Source organism: Plectrocnemia conspersa, unplaced genomic scaffold, assembly GCF_051122295.1.
Source record: "Plectrocnemia conspersa isolate PC_06_02 unplaced genomic scaffold, ASM5112229v1 ptg000012l, whole genome shotgun sequence".
Lineage (NCBI taxonomy): Eukaryota > Metazoa > Arthropoda > Insecta > Trichoptera > Polycentropodidae > Plectrocnemia > Plectrocnemia conspersa.
Window position 1 is genome coordinate 18,776,136 of NW_028277176.1, and position 19,086 is coordinate 18,795,221.

At 27.5% G+C, this 19,086-nt stretch overlaps 1 protein-coding gene across 2 annotated transcripts in view; it reads left to right on the forward strand.

The window, feature by feature from the left end:
* The window catches only part of LOC148228485 (homeobox protein aristaless-like), a 102,040-nt gene that overhangs the window by 43,140 nt on the left and 39,814 nt on the right, over nt 1-19,086 (forward strand). The window contains exon 1 of one of the 2 annotated variants that reach the window (XM_088198981.1): nt 3,934-4,074. The exons of the other annotated variant lie outside the window; for it this stretch is intronic. The gene's annotated coding sequence lies outside the window, so the exon portion shown is untranslated. Of the gene's footprint in view, nt 1-3,933; nt 4,075-19,086 lie in introns of those variants that run through there. 2 annotated transcript variants of the gene reach the window in all.

Below are 19,086 nucleotides of genomic sequence, written 5' to 3' on the forward strand. Positions count from 1 at the left end.
TGAAGGAGGATTTAAAAATTTAACGAATTTCTGTTGTGCATGGAAAACTATAATACTGTTTAATAAACTATCTAAATCAAATAAAATTATTTAATTAAAAAATATTTTAAATAATTTGCTTTTCTATAATAATATTAATATTATTAATACAAAAGCAATTGCTTATTTTTCAAATATAGAGTCTTTCAATAATATTGATTTAAAAGTATTGCTACTGTTTGTTAAATATTAACATAAAAATGAAATAAAAACGAATCGATATTATATTATTTTGCTAGTAGTCTCTTTTGGAATATTGCTACGACATTATCATACTTTTATAAAATTTATACATATACTATACTATATATTCTAACTAGCTGAATTTCAGAGCTTTAAAAATCAATTTTATGTGCGTGTGTATTGAATTATTTTAATTAAATATTTATTTACTATTACATCATAATATACCTGACTTGATTCAATTTTCTCACCAGATAAAATAGTAAGGTCTTATAAAGGTGGTAGCAACGCCCCCGTGTATGAGTTAATTCTCGTTTATAATGGTTTTAATTATGTGCATCCGCGTGTAAAATTGTTCATAATAGATTTTTTTCATATTATAAATATATAACATAATACAAACAAGACATTCTGTGAGGCTTAGAAAAGAAGCGTAGTATTTGCGTACAAGAGGACAAAGGTAGAAAAAGGATACTATAAAAAATGTATCTATAACGAAGCTGTGTGGCGCTATACTTTATTAGTTTACGGCACAGGTAGGCCCAAACACGCATGTCATACACGGGTATATAAATTAATCGATGATTAACTATACCTTATAGATATAATACCTATTTTTTCAACTCCATATTTGTATGCGTAATGTAATTTATTTATTTATTTTTTCATTCATACATCACCAAACTTTGATTAGTCGACATAAAAGGTAATCGTCGGCGGCTAAGTGGTCGTCGAAAGCTAAAGTTGATATCGAAAGATATATCGTTTTGCGTGTCTCCGTGCGCAACTCGGAAAGAGCTAACGATATTAGCCATATAATAATACAAATATTGGATGTAATATAACGTTTTTATGCCGTTGTTAAATTTGATTATCGCTCATATTTTGGAGGTATCAAATCTATTACAAATTGCTTACTTTTTTGCACGGTTATTAATGCCAATAAAGTTTTTCCGACTCACATTTTTTTTTATTAAACCTTCAATATCTGCTGGACACGTAATTCTTGTATTTTATGAAAATACTAAAAACACATTATATTTTAAGTATCTTGTGCAATATTTATTGCAAGTCCATGAAAGTTAGTTAATAATAAAGACGTCGCTCTATCCAATGACGGTCGATACTTTACGTTTTAATTAAAATTTTACGTCCTACACTCTGTGAGTCCTATATTATGTTCCGCACATCATAATAAAATGTTTTTTTATTAAAATTCAATAAAATCACATCTCAAACCTTGAACTGATTCGTTTATGGTTAAATAATTGAGTTAATAACGTGTATAGATAAAAAATAAAATTTCAATAAAGAATCGTGATTATTTTTATACTCATGCATAATCAAACGACAGGCGTATTGAACCTTTTAACAGTTATTAATATTTAGTGAACAACTGCTAATATTTTTACATAATTTAATAAAAATTATCATTAAGATGATAATAAATTTAACCGACAAAAATAACTAATATTAGCTATATGTATATGAGTATAATCTAGTTTTTTATCATTAAGCTTATACAGTGTTATTATTGAAATAAGGCATTAAATTATTTAAAAAGTAACATTTTTATCACATTAATCTATTCTGTAGTTTTTTTTATTAGAAAATATATTATTTTTTATTTTTAAGCTTTTTAAATACACATGATCACAGGCAAGTGCAAATATAAGAATCAAAATTTAATAATCTGGTATTTTATTTTCACAATTTATAATTTATGATGAAATATAATATATTATTGTTTTAGGACTGTTTAATTAAATTAATGTATCTAAGAAATTTGTTTAATTTATTATAAAAAAAATAGTAAAGATAGGGATAATATTTAACTATATTTCTAATTAGTGCTATATTTATGGTATTTATTGCCATAAATCTCAAAAAGTTTTGTCATCCAACACATATTGAATAAATTATGTATAATATTTGTCAAATATTAAATATGTAACATCTAAGTGGTTTATCAAGAGGCGAACTATTAATAGTAAAAAATATTTTTCTCAAACTATTATACCAATAAAATCTGGATACCTTATATTCATATTATTTTTAAGAACACATAGATTGCAATAGTATGTAATTAAAAAGCATTATTTAGTTGAAAATCGTAGGTTTTTCATTTTTTATATTACCTGTGAGATTTTATATTACTCAGATTAAATTATCTTAGCTATTCCCAATCTTATGGATTTAAATTATCACCAGTCAAAAATACAAACAATATTTAAATAATAAAGATTCATCGTAATACATCGTATTAAAAATCAAAACACTATCCTTAAAAAATCTCCTAAAAATCCATGTTCTCATATAATATTATATTTATAGAAGATAATTGAAAAAGTAATACGTTGCAATATTATTTATTTTCCGACTCTTTCCTTGAAAATATTTCCGAATTCTTTGATATCTCGATACCCAGGATTTTTTATTTTAATTCATAAATAAATTTAAAATATTTAGCAGCTAATTTCTGTTTGAAATATTGTTGACACAATGGGGCATTAAAAAAAACATTTTCCAAGTCAAAAACCATCCAAACCGCAATTGGTCCTTTACTTGATTACCTCAGCAACATAACTTTAAACTATTTAATAATTTTTAATGTGGAGAGATAATTTAAATTCAGTGTCATTCATTATCCGTCCTCAATTTTGTTAGTTGCGTTTCCCTGTGATATTTTGGCTTTGAATAACTTTATTTTATTTTTAGGCTATAAAGAAAAATCTCTATCACAGATCTGGCAGCATTAAAAATATTTGGCAATAAGGAAGTGCCCAGTAAACATATTTTGTAAAGGGGAAACTACAAGTGCTGTATATATAATATATATATATATACATTTCGAGAGATTTTTAATGACAAATATGTTATAAAAGACCTGAAGTTGCAGAAGTAGTAGTCCATTTAAAATCAGATAATAATCTTTGATCGTAAAATTTACATTAAGGAAATCGTTTGCGACTGTAAATTGTTGCCCGTTTTGCTGCTAAAATTAAATGTCTATAAAGATTACCACAAAGTACATTTTTAATATTAAAAAATCAGTCATAATGTAACCAAAATAATAAAAATAGGAAGAGCTTTATTTTTTAACCATATTATAAAAATCCTTTATACCTGGGAACTCTCGGGAAAGGCACTGGGTCCTTATTTAAAAAATACTTAGTTGAAGTTAATTTGCTAGTAAGCTAGCGGTTCCTAACTTCTGATTATGTGGCGGCTATAAGAATAAGTTTTTTAATATCGTTAAATTATGAATTATATAAAATATTATTCTTATACAATCACATCATATACTATTCAAATTCCAAAAAAACTAAATTTCAATTTAAATTTTAAGTACTAAATAAAAATGCTTAATTAACATATTCATCGCAGTCAGATTTTATTTTGACAAATTGTTACATTAATTTCAATGATTTTTTAGAACCGCGTAGCGAAAATTTATTATGAATTATTTTTTTCCATCGTAAAAAAAATAGAAAATATTTTTTCTACGTAAGGGCGCTTTAGTGGATCTTACATGTAATGGAAGCTGCTGCTGGAAGCTCTGACAGTTGAGAGCCGCTGTCTGCATTAACGAATCGGAATGGTGGTGATGGGCGGAGCTGTGGAAAAGGCGTGTCTGTGGGCCGCACTAGCCGGCAGCCAACGAGCGCAATTGGCTCCGGCAGCTCAGTTGCTCTTGTACCGCCGTGAGTTGCACTCCGTCACGTCAAACCTCCATAACCAGCACTTCCAAAAAGTGATAATTAACAGACTGTTCGTTCGATTTATCGATAAATAAAACGCGAAAACGCGTTAAAGTGTGTGATCGAAGACGGCTCGTCGCGATTTCGCAAGGTAGGATACTTTAAAAATGTTGAACCTAACCCTACTAAACCAATACTAGAATGATTAAAAAACAAATGCATAAATAAATAAATATAAATTTGATTTTAAATATATTTTGTTATAGTACTTTAAATATGTATGTGTGTTCATTTTTTGTTATGGAAAGAATCATTAGAGTTTAAAATACAAATTTAAATTTTCAAGATTAATTGTGAATGTTTCAAGTATGTTTAATTAACTATATATATAATGATTATACCTGGGTGGCTAATTATTTAAATTCATAAAGCAAATTTATTGCTTTTTATTTTAAAATAATGATTTTCTGTATAGCTTTTTGTAAACTCTGTGTTGCTTTTATGAAAAGGAGACATACAGATATAGAGTGACAATAATTTAATAGTCTTATAATGCTTAAATTATTTTTTACGTGCTTATAAAATTATATTTATTTATTTATCCATATATGTATGTATGTATAAACCATATTGTTCATAGTATTGTACCTTGTATAAATTTAATATTTACGTTTACACAAGTTTGAACTATATGTATACACAAATATAATGAATGAGTATAAATATTTTACAGACTAATTAGTCAAAAACCAATTTTCAAAACAGGTTGTTTGACATTGCTTTTTAATTATTTGACTCACAATTATTCTTACGCTAAAAATCTCATATTAAATCAGAAGAACTTCCATACTAATTATATTTTTATGAATACATACATATTATATTAAAATTAATACATACATTGTTTAATAAAATGACTTACTTATAAAAATGCATTTTTTAAGTAAAAGCGTTTTTTAATTTTTTCCCCAAATTAAATTAGTATTTAAATTTTATCCCATAAACATAACTATCATGTTTATTTGTATATTATTTAAGCAATTAAGTATTTAATAAAATTGCTGCTATTTATTATATTTAGCATGAAATGTAATTTGGAAGTAGTGTACAATATGTACTATTTTATAAAAAGTACTTTATAAGTATAAAACAAATTAATTTTTGTCGTTTTCAACAGTAAATTTACTAAATGCTATATATGTTGATGGAAGGATATATAAAAAATTAAATAATATATATAAGATATTCCTCATTATAAATACATATTTAATTGTGCCTTTATATTTTGTAATATAAATGCATATTTGACTGTATGATATTCATATAATATTTTTTTACTAAAATAAATTAGTATTAGATACGAAAATTATTGTAGTTAATTTTTAAGATATATTTAAAATATAATTACGACTAGTTTGTATTATGCACAACGCAGATAAGGGCCGGTTTTGCTCTACGAGTATATATAATTATTGACTCATTACCGACACGTAGGTTAATTTCAAAATGTATTTAATTCATCATAAAATGTATATTCGTTGTTAATTTATAGTCAGGCGTTTTGAAAAAAAATAATCTCATATTAAAAAAATAAGAACTGCAAAGCAAAATCTTGACAATCGATTAACCGCACGGCATTTAACCGGGGGTAAAAATATCGCTCGGAAAACCGCCCGCCATAAATCATTATAAACGTTACAGACGTGAAATTAACAACGACCTTTTTAATGAACTATTTATTTGCCTTTGTAATAAAAAGTGCCATTCATCATCCGGCTCCGGTTAATTAAAACAATGAAGTGTCAGTCCGGGAGGATGGTGAGGTCGCCGCGGGCGCCATAAACCGAAATATATTCATGAGACCCTATCCCGATGCCATTTCTGATCCTTTTTACTACCTCGAAAACAGTTTTTTTCTTTCTCTCTCTCTCTCTCTCCAAAGAAAGAATATTTCACAAAATTAATATTATGTTAATTTTAGGACATTCCTAAGCGACGTCGTTAAAACAATCGTATGCATATTCAATCGTTTCTTAACTAGTGTTTTTTTTTCATCTTCAAGTCAAACAAAGTTGCGTTTATGATTCAAGTATGAGATTCTCTTAATTCGTGTGTATAATTACGAAGAAACTTTGAATGTCGTTAAAAATGGTATTTAATAAAGCTATAGTATTTATTGTACGTGCGTTAGGTATGATAATAATATCCGAGCCGCCTCGATCAAAAGGCTACATTATGGACTATTGGTGATTATTATTATAATTTCATAATATATCATAGCTTGAGTAGAATAATAATAATAAATTTGTATTGTTTATGATGACTTTAATATTGTATGTAAATATTATTTCCGTATAAATAATAATATAGCTTGTACATAGAAATTAAACGTGCTATTTATAGGCGGAAAATCATTTTCAATATTGTAGTGCTTAACAATATTTTTAATATTGTAATATTACAAATTTTTCACCAAAAAGATGTAAATTATACGCTTTTTATATCTGTATTTTTATATTACGATCTATTTTTTAGATTATTCGCTTACAAAATATTTAAATCCAATTTTATGATTGATTATGATGAATTTGCTTCATTTAAGCTTTATTTTTAACGCTTAATATGACTACAGTATGATTTTTTTCAGCTTTCTGTATAAAAATTGCTATAAAATATGCTAAATATGCATTTTTTACAAAATTATGATTTTCGTTCTACTTATATATTATTGTTTTTTTACATTTAGCTACATACGTTGAATTATTTGTTTATTTGTGTAAAATAATATATTGAATTATATCTATACTATAGATATAGATAGGTATAATTTTTTATTTTTTTTTAATAACAATTTTATTATAATCAATTATTAGTACTCAGCCACATGGCTCCACATGGGATTTGAAAAATATTATAATTGGGAATTTAAAAAAAATAATCAATAATATTTTCTGTTAATTTCATGACGCCAAAGCTTACTTCAGATGAGCTTTTGCTGCGTTACATCAATCGTATGATAAAAATTATTATATTAATGTTAACAAAAACTTAATTTTAATTAAAAAATATTTTTAATAAATTTATTCATATCCAAATAATTCCTTCACAAAAACAAGTGTAAAATAAACTACATGAGTAGACTAATTACTAAAATAAAAAAATTACAGTTTTCTTAAAAAATATCTATTAAGCATTATTTTTCATCAATTTTTATAAAAAAAAATATATTTAAAGTGTTGACGATTAATTTTAATAATACAAAATATGCGTGTTTAATAAAATTATATTTTTTAAGCAACTTACATTTTAAGCATATTTTAACCGCACACATCGAATTACTGATTATGTGTGTGTGTGTAAAATTATGCATTGAATTCTAATCTTTTATTTATTTTATTCTTTCTTAACAACGATTTTATTAAATTATTAGTTCTTAACTGTCACCTAGCCCTGCCAAGATTTGGATATTATTAAAAATTTATTTTTAGATATTTATTGCTTTAATAAAAAAAAAATCAATAATACTTTGTACAAATTTCATGACGCCAAAGCTCACTTTACAAAGAGCTTTTGCTGCGTCACATCAATTGTATAAATTATAAAGTTAATAATAACAAATACTTAAACATATTTTTATTAAATTTAATCATATCAAAATGATTCCTAATAAAAAAAATTTAATTATATATCACCAATTATTTTTTGTAGTGATTTTAGTATATCTTTTTTAATTGTATTATTTAAAATAAAAAATAAATATAACACAAAACCAATAACCTAATTTATTTGAGTTTGAAATTAGCTGTACATTATAGTAAATTACAGGCAATGTTAAAATAGTATTTTAAAGCAAAAGCTTAGAGAATAATCCTAATGATACAATTTAAATCAGCATATTTTTAGATAATTTGGGTAAAATTTCATTTTATTACACAGATTTGTAAAAAAATGAAAGTTTACTTAAATTTTAATTTGAAATGAAGACATTAAATGATCGATACAAGACTTAGTATTTTGCTTAGTTAATTTTCAAAAATTACAATCTCTATTTTTACATATTTTAAAACAGATAGTTAATTTTAAAGTATTAGGTACACTACATTAGTTATAGCCTTAATTTATTACTCTGGCTTATAATTATAAAAATATATATATTATTCAGTTAATTGTTCATGATTTAACCTCTTTGCAACTTAATTTGTATATGTGAACTATGTTCATTAAGTTATTTTTGATAAAGTTCAATATTATTAATTACATTTTTTTTAATATACCAGTAATTTGTCAATCATTTATGTATTTATATTTAAAACAAAATGAGAATGCCTAAATTTTTTGTCATGTCAAGCTAATTTTTTTCCCATATTATGATAGATCAATTTTTTGCTTTTCTTTCATCAAATATTCACAATCATCGTGCCATCATCGTCGCCACAAAATTGATGGTTTACAACTTCTAAGAATGCAATTAGTAATAGAACGATTTGTATAATGAAGTGTCGCCACGACGACGTTATCTGATCTGGACGCGTGCAGCCCGACCGGTGAACAATTCCAAGAATTCCCTCGGATATCCTCCACAGCCTCTCAGGTACTTTGCCTAATCGATCGTCGTGTGTCCCCTCGGACCCTCTTTCGTGTGGCTGCTGTTGTTACTATAACCCTTTTTTGTGTGTTGATCTTCTTTTTTCCCAGAGCCGAAATACACGTGCATCTAAACGTTATATCCAGTGGCCCTTCCTCCGTCTGAATTATGTCACACACCATCAGATTCTTGTCGACTTGAGCTTTGTTGATGCCGAATATGGTATAATCTGATTTGTTGATGTGTACCTTATTAAAGCAATATAATCCTATTTAGTAAGTAGCTGTATGATTAATATTATAGGTATAAGTTTTTCATTTTACAACATCATCAATCGAAGCTAATTAATGTTAATTAGATATGCCTGATATTTGCTTACTAAAGCTATATTATATATTGTTCACAAGACTAGAAAGACAAGGACTAACTGACATTTTTGTTATAATATCCATTAGAATACAAAATCATTCGAAAATGTAGTTTGTATTTTGGACTTGACTTAAGAGCATTAGACATTTTAGAGCATCATCAGTTAATTTATATTTTCACTAGTAGAAATATATATCTACTGGTGAAAATATATTTGGACTTGACTAGTGAAAATATAATTCTAGATTTTATTTTAGGAATAAGCACATGAAACTAAATGTATTATTTATTTATTATGCTGCATTAAATATAGTTGGCAAATTATCGATAATACAATATATAAAAACATTTATTTTGTATAATTCAGCTGATGCTGTTGTAGATTTATCGTTATTTCTTTGCTTCTTCCGATATGAATTTTCAGATTGAATACCTAAATTTACTGCATTAGTTGAATATTTCTTTTAAACGTTCAAAACGAAATACAGTCAATAATAATTTGCAAGCAAATTTTAACACAAATAGAGCCGCGTCAAAAAAATACAATCTGTCCCTTTGAATAATAATGTTTATTGTGACAGTACTACCTAGAAAGTAGTTGCTTTTGAAGGAAATGTTCTGCTCCTTTTATTTCTTGTATAATATGTACAAAAAGGTGTTAAAGGAACTAAAACCTAAAATACATCCGTATATAGGTGTATCTTGAACAACTGTAATTTAGTTCAGATTCATTATTTTTTATAAATATATTCTTACTACGATTTTCTTCAGAGTTGGGCGTCTCAAAGTGAACGGACCCTGGGAATTTGTCCCTTTTTCCCCCTCCCCTCAGCTGTCCTTATTATGATAACATTGAAAAAAATATGCAAGATTATACGTAAAAGTAAACTTAAGTGAGAGACCAAAAGGTGAAGGGGGAGGGCAAATATTCTTTGTTAGTATAATTTCTGCATGCTATTTTTTCAAACTATTATTGTTACTTTTTTTTCGTCTTTTCAACTGCAGACTCTTTTGTTAAAAGTCTCAAATGCTTCGGATTTTAATATTACCCAACACTAATACAATTTTCCTGAACAACTCAATCGCACCTTGAACATATCAGATTTTCGCACGCATTATTATCATTGAGCTCGGATACCGATCGTTTAACGGACCCACACATTCGACGAGGAGAATATTCCGGTCCAGTCCCGAAGAACAAACACAAGGCTTTGACACATAACGATAATGATATCCGAAGGCGAAGCGGGAACGAAATAGCTTCGGGCCGAAGCCGATGTGTGTCTTTGTCGACGGGGAGCACCATAACCCACGATGTTCTCTCGGACACTTTACGCCCGCGTTAATATTTCACCTCGCTTTACGATTGTCGTTGGAGAATCGTAATTTTTGACACGTCGAACTTGCGAATTTTATTTTTTGCGTTTGTGATGCAGAGGGTCTTTTGTTTGAGAGACACCGCCAGTCGCTTTGGTTGCGTATTTGATAAAAATATTTTACAAAATAAATTTAATCACGAATCTAAAAATAATTTCAATCTCAAATATGCTTAATAAGTTCAACAATGTCGCCTCTGTAAATATGTATTGCTACAAAAATACAATTGAGTATATCAGGCAGTAATCGCGGAATTTTTATGGATGCAGTGGGTTAAACTGGCCTTGAAAATTGGGATATTTGTTCATTTATATGCTTTTAATATACAGTAGAAATTTTTATCCGTTTATGGCAAGTTATGTAATGTAACAAAAAATGTCACGAATTTAAAGCAGGAAGAACTCATTTAAAAATCCATGTTAAAAAGTGTTCAAAACTCATTGTTTATTAATTACAATTAAATCCATTCATTTCAGTACTTGGATATATTTGATATTATTGGTGCTAAGTTTCTTTAGCAGTTCCATTTACATGTATTTCAGTAGCACATAATCAGTCGTGAGCACGTCGCTGTTCAGCTCAATTTTCAACTTTCAAGTTGAAAGTTGAGCAATAAATTGCTATGAAAGTTAACATAGAATTACCATTCAGAATGACATGTGTAAGTGTCACGTCACTACTATTCACCGTGTATGAGAAGTTCTTTAAATTTTTTAAATGTTCTGTTAATAATTCCTTATAAAATTTAAATAAAAATACTATAATATTTATATGTACCTCTTTTTATACTAAACCATATAAATTCTTAATTTTAACATTTCTATTAATTTACAATTAAAATCAATATTTATAAATGTATATTTTACATCATCGTTTTGCTCTATATTAAAAGAGTTGTAAATCCTTAATCTCATCCATTCTTATTAATAAATTAGTATTCCACAATTTTTTAAATGTAAATAATGATGCTATTTATATTTTTTTTCATATTTAGTTAATGTATATTTTGATCTTCTTCTTTTTTAAATTTTTAACTTATTTTATAATTATTGTGTACCCCTAAGCACTCAATTGTACAACCTAATATTATTTACCATTTTTATATCTTACTTATAATCACTCTTACTTATAGCTTATTTTCACTTAAATTATTTGCTTTTAATCAACCATTTATATAATAACATCCGATTTATAATTTGGCACTTTCTCTACTTCTTTTACACTCTCACATATATATTTAATAAACAAATTATATAATTTATATTCAACACAAAAAATAAAGGATCCAACTTAGATCCTTATAGCACTCCATGAATCACCTCAGCTTTACTTGAAGTACTTTTTGCTTTTAATTAAAGTCTATAAATCATTTATAAACTTGACTTTTCATCCATATATCTACAATCTCATTATATATATATTGTTTTAAACGCCTTTTTAAAATCAATAAATTTTCATCGTCCATTTATTTTATTCAATTATATAAAATAATTTGTATGTCTGTGATCACTGAATGCTTTTTCGGAATCTAGATTGAACTAGATTTTTATATTATTGGTAGCATATTTGTAATTTAAATATAATTTCTAAGCGATATTTTACCTTTGAAATTCTTAAGGTAAATAAGTTACGTTTACATTATTACCTTCTCTATTTTGGAATTAAAAGATAATTTATGTAATATATTCATCAATATGACAACCAATTACTGAATTGTCTCTATTGTTTTTTTTTCTGGATAAACGGTTCTTTTAAAAATTGTAATTTTTTTTAAGGAGGTTATTTTGAATTTAAATTAATGTTTTATCATTTTGCCATGTATAAAAAAAAAACAGTTTTATAATTTTTCTATGAAAAATGTATTTGACTAAATGGTTGTAGAGTACATATGATATGTATTAGCTTTTATTAAATTCAAATGATACCATTCTGAAATAGCTTAATTTTATACTATAAAAAAATACATTGATTATTTTTCTATCAAGCCACAGAATTATATTGTCAATAGTGGCAATGTTTCGGCACGTAATTGGAATCAGAAGAGACGGATTTTGAGCCATGAATCGAGAGCATCTCGCTAGACAATGGCAGTCCGAGGTCCGGCCGAGGTCCGATAAGGTCCATTAAAGCCCGTCTGCCGCTAATGGAGGCCGCTGATAACCGGAGCCGCTAATGCTCGCGGCCACCACCTCACCACCGAGTGACAGCTTCATATTGCCACACAACTAATGTCCTTCGCTACCCTCTATCTCCTTTTTCCTTCGAGGCGAGTGCCTTTTCGAGGAAAAATTAATACGATCGATGCCACCAAAGATTCAGTGACCTCGGATAATTACATTTGTAATCCAAACCATTACCTTTCTACTAATAACACGTGATCCTTGTATTTGTGACCTCGAGAAGCACTACCTAGATATAGATAGGACAATAGCTATTTATACAGCAGTCAGTTTCAATTTAATTTAATTTAATTTAAAACAATATTTTATGTTTATGTAAAAAAACATATTTTAAAAACACTACGTGCAAATATGACATACGATCGCATTAAGCAACAGAACTGTTTAATATTTCATTCTGGTTTTCAAAGTGCATTCAACGCTGTTGCAAATTAAAAATATAAATAAAACACGAGTGTGTTTTTTTATTCTCTTTATCATATTATGCGTATTTTTATTGTTTTTATATCTATAAAAGTTATTTAACACCTTGCATTATCATATTGTGGTCGTAAATTGATTTAGAAATACTGTTTTTTTTACGTATTTTTTTCTATATGAATATGAGATTGAAAAATGTAAATGTATTGTTGTGTATTCTAGTATTATTTAATTTTTCATACTGCATATATTTATGAGCAAAATAACTGAAATTTTCACATATAAATTAAATTAAAACTATTTTTTTTAAATACAATAACTTGCAACCAATTGTGAATATTTATTTGATATATTATATGTATGATTTAATCTATTAAAAAGTGATATAAACCTAATCCATTATTAATTCAATATAATGACAGACCAATATGATATGCAAAGTTTGCTTATAAAAAATAGTGAGTTAATGTTTTAATAATAGATGCTTAAATAAATTGATTTTACGCAATTCAATGTTATATCTAAAATATAAAATATATTCTTACCTCCAACACTATCTCTACTATTTGATAATCAAATTAAAAAAATATATTAATATGCCCATATAATTAATTTAAAATCCCATTTCTTATCTTACCGCGGTAGCATTATATTCTAGGACTTGTGAGGTCGGAAATTCCACGCATTCTATCGCTTTTAAATAAATAAATAAATGACATGCAAATCCGAGTCTCGCTATACATTTTTAATGTCGAATCAATTAATTTGCTGTTTGCGATACATCGCATTAAAAGCGCCCTCGCGAAAGAGATATCAGCCAGAGAAGAGAACAAAGACGCTGACTCCATCTCGGCAATCTGCGGCGATATTTCACCATGACAACGTAAAATGTTTATACGTAGATGTATATTTAGTATACTCTCCGAATGCTAATTTAACGGCTCGTGCCACTAAGTGGTGTTTATCAGCATCAAACGCTGACCGTAAATGTCTCCGAGAGAGAAAATGACGAAAAAAATGATATAAAGCGCGTCATAAAAGCCCGACGTCGATTCGTCAAATTTACATTAAAAACAGAGTTCAAATACAGAGTGGCCAGTAAATATCGGTAGATAACTTTCGTTATTTAATACACTTTCCAAAAATAGATCTTCTCAATTTGCGTTGAGCATTGAACGGTGTTAATAATGTGGCAAATTGTTTTAGGTGTGATTTTTTTTGTGTTTGAAACCGCAACCCTCTAAATTGGATACAATTGAGAGCCACTGGTGTCTAATATACAAGATAGGTATTTCCGAAGCTCGCCCGTGCTCACATATGTGTACACACAATAAAAAGTAATCTTGTGTCGCGTGGCTAAAATGACACGAGCTGTTTATCTGGTCATAAATCCGACGGCTATAAATCTCGCTAGAAAGATCGCCACCAACGAGATCAAACAGGCCACATACATAGTGTGCCATTAAAATGTAAACAAACTTTAAAGCATTTAAATCAACTGTAATATAAACACAAGCAATGATTTGTTTAAGGCTAACATTTAAATGAAGGTAGAATCAGTCTACAACTTCTTATATATGTGGCTAAATATATTATATTTTTAGAAAATTGCTTTTTGCATAATTATTATTTTATATATAATATTCTTTGAATACAATAAAACTTTACAACTTCTTCAATTAACATATTAATATTTATAAGTGCTATTGATATAGAATTTAACTTAAGTGTTTAAACTATTTTCATAATTATTTAAATTTACAGTTAGTCTTTTGAGTATGCTATATGAAATTAGTTAAAGGAAAAGTTAGTAAAAACTAACTAAAATCAAACTCTTTTAAAATGTCATGGTTCAAATTTTAACACATTTTTCTGCAGAAATACACGCAGTATTAAAATCAATTTATATAATATTGCAGAAACACTGATCTAATTGATATTAAAAGCAACTAATTCTTCAGTTGTTTGTATATTTTAAAAAGACAGTATCTTCACAGAAATGTGAACACCAAAACTAAAATAGATAATTTAATACAGACTAAATGATCTTGAATACATATGTTATGGTCTATCTTTTAACTTAGAGGAAGATTAGTACTTGGCTTCTAATTAATAAAAACAATAAAATATCTCTTAAAAGTACTATTTTATTCACTGATTTGAAACATCCAATGTCAGTAAAAAATAGCATCATAACATAATTTATTAAAACTAGTCAAAATCATGATGTTTGATGTTACAATGACTAAAGTGGCCAAATCATGCAGAATAAACATCCTGAGAACCACCGTTCGCAAATGCTCATACGGAGCGTTAATAAATGCCTTGTCAAAATTTAACAAGGGTATCTGTCTCTATCTACCTCTGCTGCAGAAACAATTAGCGATTAGCGTAATTGCATCGCGGGGAACAAAACGGGTTTAAAACAAACACAATTAAGACCGGAACTGGCATGTCCGAAAACACGTCAGGTGCACTACGAACGACCGAAAAAAATTGTATAAAAAAGGAAGTCGAATGCAATTTTCAATCGACGACATTAGTTTCGGCGCCGCTGTGTAGTAAAAAAATGCATATGAAATTAGCCACACATCGGTCTTAATAGCTTTAGACAATCATGTATAAAGTGGAAGAGGGGAGATGCTTAATTAATATTTTTTTATACATTTTAATTATTGCTTGTCATTAATTAATTTATATTTTTTTATACTGAATAAATTGCATTTAAAATAGACAACATCTTAAAATGTTGTTTTTAAATGTATTATATAATAATTTATTTTGATTTAAAACACATTTAATAAAAATAAAATTTGATCTAGATTTATTAATTTATATAACTTTCTTACTGCAGCTTTTCAATCTTAATTGTAATTAGTACATTTTTTCATACTTTAAATTCAGTTATATAAATACTATTTTATAGACTATATTCATAACATAGTCTGACGTTAAAACAAGAATAAATTTAATAGCATCTGATGATTAATCTCATCCACCTTATATTCAGACCTTGCTCCTATTAACAATCATTTATTCCGATCGATGCAACACTTCCTTAATGTAAAATAAACAAAATGTTGACCATGTGAACATGAGACTACAACGGTTTATGCTAATGGAATTAATATAAATATCGAGAATCTTATATTTTTAGAATAAAAAATTATTTTTACAGTTTTATTTGGTTATAATCTTATGAACACTACTTTCAAACGTAACATCTTCATTATTTTGATTAATTTAAAAAGCAACTTTAAATTATAAGTAACTCGTTTTTATAGCCCTATCATACGTATAAAGTATATAACTTAACTCGTAGCTAATTACATTATTTTATAACGAGAAAAACAATTTGTATTTTATTACACGTAATCACAGAACCTATTTAGTATTTTTATACACTTAATGTACATATTGTTCTCCATAAATGAAGAAAATTGATATGGAATACGACTAGTTAACAATTTATAGGTCGTGTCAGGTACATGTTTTATTTGAATTAATTATTTATTGTTATGTTGTAGAATGTTAGGAATTTATGCACATGATTTTATTACATTCTTTTTGTGATACAATAATATTGCTTAGCTATTAAAGTATATACAATAATAATATAATTTAGTAAAGTAACATTATACTTTTTCAGCGTTTTTTAATTAAAAATTTCACTAAGTAACTTATATAAACCATCATTTAATTTTCAGACATGAACTGTTTTTTTGGTATTTCATCAACAGAAATTAATAATTGTAAATATAGATAAATATCACTTTTCTCTCGTAAATGTTATGAATCTCTGCACCTATGCCTATATCTCATCGTTTTGAGCCGATTCATTTTTACCGAGATAAAATGGCATTACTGAGAGTTTGGCGAGGTTTTTGCTTTTTCGAGTCAATAAAAAACACACACTTATGTGAGATAATCTGAAAGAGTCTCCCCTTGGATTGTTTTAGGAAATCGGTCAATAAGTAATTTTAAGTGGTACGTATCCATTAGTGACATGGCGGAGACACGACTCTTGTTCGTTATCTTTGCTCGCGTCCGTCGGGCCACTTGGCCAATATCGGGTTGACTCACGTGTTCGGACTCTGAGGACAAAAAACAGTGCCTGCCTTAATTCAATTTCGATATGAGGCCTTTTGGACAAATTCCACGCGGCGGTTTTTATTGTCGGGGTGTCGGAGGTCGCCGGCGGCGCTGTCCTTATCTTCTTCGGCGGCTGTTAAACGTGAAATTTTTGGAATTCGATATGTGAAATTGAATCGAATTAATGGGCAATTGATTGTTATGTATTTAGATGAAAACTGTGTTTGTTTTGACTGTTTTTTTTAACTAGACCGTCTCGTCTGGCTTGATAGGTACATAATTAGTGAGACCATTTTTATCTGAATTAATTATGTATATGGGATTCTTTTTACGAATCAATATGAAAAGGTAAACATTTTAAATTGTAAAATATAATAATAATTTATTTATTATTATTAAAACAACTTTAAATCGCTACTAGTATACCAGATCTTGCTAACTCAACATAGACTGCTTTGATATTTTTGCCGATTAATGCTTCGGTGATTATTGCACAAGCTAAAAAATAGAAATATATTTAAATTTTAATGAGATAGATTAGCTATGGTTATATTTTAATAAGATATATTAGCAAATGGATATGTATAATATGTACACTTTGCTTAAGATGGTTATATTCATATTAGTATAATTAAAGACACATTTAACAAATAAACGTTGAATGTGTCTTTAATTCTACGAACAGTGAAGTTCGAGTTGTAAGTGAATAGTCTATTTTTTAATAATTATATTTATTGTATTTTATACTTTTTATTATGCTATTTTAATATCAAACTACAATAAATTATACTGCACATTATAGATTTTCAAAATTGTCTAGCTTGAGTACACCTAGACTAACCTTGATGTAAATTACCTAATAGTCTACCTTCTAAAATCCATATCTCTTAAAGATTAATTGCAGTAATTATAAAAATATATTATTATAATTAAATCAGTCGCTGAAAGTAGTATTGCAAAATGTCTTATAATGTCTATTATGTCTATAAATTTATCCTATAAAAAAACAGGATATTTAATTAAAACTATGTTATAATTTCAATGAATGAAAAATAGTATTATGTCCTACCTATAAAATTAATAATTTTTTCATTGCCCAATTTACACTTAAAGTCATAAATCGATATAACTTATTTCCAAATAAGTTGCAGTGCAACAATGAGTCACTATTGAGCTCATTCAGAATCAAGGTAAAAGGGTTAAAAATGTATATTAAATCCCAAACGAGCCGCAATACAAAACGAGCCTGAGTTATACGACGTCCGCACGAAACAGCCAAAATAAAAAATACTTTTATAATAATATCGCAGCTATTATATCCAGCAACAATGAAAGATGCTACGGCGGCGTTGCGTTTTCTCAAAAAAAGGAGTCGATTTATTATATTATTATATTATACACACACACACCTAGACCCTGGGGTATTTTATTAATGAAGTTTACTGCCGAGCCGCAAGCGCAGTTCCGAGAAAAACAAATATCTGTCAAAATCTTAAAACAATCATACGCCATTACGTGTAATAAAACCGCGGTCGGGTCTCCCCTTGGACCGGACAAAACTAATATTTATTTATACATACATATAGTATACATAATGTAAAGCTGAAGCTGAGATTGTTATAAAAAAATAATAATAAAATGCGAACCGACGGTTGGCCGTCCGAGTGCTTGTAATTGAATTAGCGTTCGTCTCGCTCACGTTGTTGTTGGACTGGAAAAGTATTTTTTATTTAACACAAAGCATACAAAGCGAATTGGAAAAGTGATAGTGAAGGGCAAGTCACCATAATATACAATTTAAATGAATAATAAATACAAGAAAAAGTAGTTTTGTAATAACAATAAAAACAAATCAAATACTTATTTTTCTTCATTATAAAATAAATTTAAATTGCTGATGATAACTATATAAATATTTGAGTCTCTTGGTGAAGTAATTTCTTGTTCATTTGTATTGAATTAGTTACATATTTTATATCGTATCATTAAGTTTGAGCTAATTTTAAAAGCGACAATAATTTTTATTAAAATTATATTGCATCTATAGCACCATTTTATTATTTAAAACCCATTATCTTTTATTACTGTTGCAGCAAGATTTATGTAAATATTCGACTCTTTAATAATGACACTAAAAATA